Genomic DNA, 2552 nt, shown 5'->3' with positions numbered 1-2552 from the left:
CTTTCTGCGTCTCTCGAAAATCGTGGGAGGAAGCATACATCCTTCTGCAATAGCACGATCCCTTTCTTGGCAGCCAGGCTTTCCAGACTTGCCGTCTTGGTTGGATCCGTCTCGATGGGCGTATAGATTTGAATGCGAACCACCGGAAGACCGAGCATGGAAGCCACAATACTTGCATGGCCAGGAGTTGTAAGGTCCCTCGGGTTTCTGGTTCAGATAACTAGTTTTATCAATGATTCAAATTTGAAGAAGGAAAATTGATGAGTGAATATGAATAAAAGCACTCACATCTTTTCCACCACGCTTAGGGATTGGTTCAAAATAGTCTTTAATGTAGTCATAAGGATCCTCCTCTTCTTCATCATCCCCCTCTTTTTCTTCAACTTGTTTTTCTTTGACTTCTCTCTTACGCTTCTTAACCGGTTGTTCGACTTTGGAATGTTTGTCTTCAGAGTCTCGAGTCAAGTCGACCTCCAATTTTTTTCGCTTTGACTTTGAAGAACAAGGCGCGCTCTGAGACTGCTGTGCACAATGATACATGCCATGATAGTCAGGTTCATGGTATCTTCAGGTTTTATTCATGAAAAACTTCAAGACTTACCATAGTCTTCTTGACTTGACTCGAGGTGGTAGCTTTTGAAGTGGTAGCTTTCGAAGTGGAAGCTTTCGAAGTGGTAGCTTTTGACGTGGAAGATTTCGAAGTGGTAGCTTTTGAAGTCGTAACTTTCGAAGTAGTGGCTTTCGAAGTGGTGGCTTTGGCTGGTGAGCTAGCTGCCTTCGTCTTTGATTTCTTTGAACGGCTACCCTCGTTGACTGATGCCGTGGCTGATTCATCCTCAGAGTCTACTCGAGGACGCTTGGAAGACTTCTTGGGAGCCTGGACTTCGGACTCAGCCTCAGATTCGCTTGGTACAGCCTTCCGAGAATCAGATGGAGGGATAATCATAGAAGATTGACGGCCAAGTGGGGTAGTTCGGGCACTTCGACGGGGAGTTGGTTGTATTGGTGGTGGTAGTTGACAAGACGGGGATTGGGGAGGTGAGGCAGTGGGTGGAAGACTTTCTTCATCGCGATCGGAGCAGGAAGACATAACGGGAGGCTAATAGTAAAAGTTCAGAGGAGATTATGTGCTGAACGAAAAGGGACTTTACAAGATCGAAAGTTGGAATGAACTCACCAGACTAAAGTCTTCAAAGCTGTCCGACCACAGGTTGGCCCAATCAGGAAAATAGGGGAGGAATTGGTTGGTCCACGTGCTTGCTGGTCGCATTTTGAACGAGAGGTGACACCGGTCGGATTGGTATGTTGCATCAGAGGGGTGAGAGGTGACTAAAATCGACGCTAGATCACAATAGAGAGATGGTGTGATTAGTTCTCAGGACGTCATTCTGCCAAGACGAAGGGCATTTAGCTCCGATATCGGAGTTCACAAAATACTATAATACTGGGACAATACCCGATACTTTCCCGGGCTCCGGCCCGGTATCGTATCCGAAATCCAATACGATACCGAGTACAGTATCACGAAACCAATACTCCTCGGAGGCCCGGCCAGTACCGTATTGCGCCTCAGATACTGATACTGGCGATACGATACCGCCCGAAAAACTACGATACCGGTACGATACCGATACCGGTAGCGTAATTGTGGCAGCGTTGAAACAATGAGTAAGCCAATTGTGCCACATGAATTTCACATGTCCTGTGTGCTTTACCTTTGAGATAATTACTATATATAATCAATGGGTGATCATGAACCCTGCTTCTTCCCACTTTTTATCAGTCATTTCCTCAAAGAATTAAAAATTGATTCTCTGAAAAGTATTTCCCTGACTGTCAAGATCATATTCTTAGATTTATCTCATTAATTGTTACATATATTTTGGTCCCACTTGCCTATCCCTTTTTCATCTAATCTGTGATACTTCTATTCCACCCCATTTTGGACAACTTTTATGCCTTTGAGTCAAGTTGCATATGCACTTAAATCTACACCCTGATTCTGGCTCCAGTTTAGCTCAAATTGCTCAAGCACCCAACCCTGACCTATCCAAGTAAAATGAACAAGGGCACTTGAAAAGAATCCAGCAAGTGAATCTGTTGTCTATTGGTCTTCTCTTGCAACCATCCCATTATCACCACTCCTTCACACTACCAACATAAAGTAATTTTCATGTGGGAAATGTGATTACATGTATGTAGAGTAAGAAAGGATTGGAAATGCATTAAATCAGCATTATTCTGCATTAAATCACCATTATCAATTATTCAATGCATCAAATGCAATCATTTTTCACATGGGAAAATCACTTCATTAGTGTCATACAATACAGATCCATTGATATTCCTGTAACTAGCTGAGGTTATCAGATTTTGTGTGCTTGCACTGACTGCCATTGTGACTATAGCTCAGTGTTCAGATGAGATCTTTATGTATCTAGGGAAAGGTTTGCTTGTGTTGAAACTCTGAGGATGGATATAATTGGGTCAACTCGCATGTATTGAGCCAACATGACGAGATAATACTCATGGCCAACCACAAATGATGATGG

The sequence above is a fragment of the Melampsora larici-populina genome (genome assembly GCF_000204055.1).
Source record: "Melampsora larici-populina 98AG31 unplaced genomic scaffold MELLAscaffold_139, whole genome shotgun sequence".
Taxonomy (NCBI): Eukaryota; Fungi; Basidiomycota; class Pucciniomycetes; order Pucciniales; family Melampsoraceae; genus Melampsora; species Melampsora laricis-populina.
The sequence above is the reverse complement of the archived record's forward strand: the minus strand, read 5'-3'. Positions refer to the sequence as shown.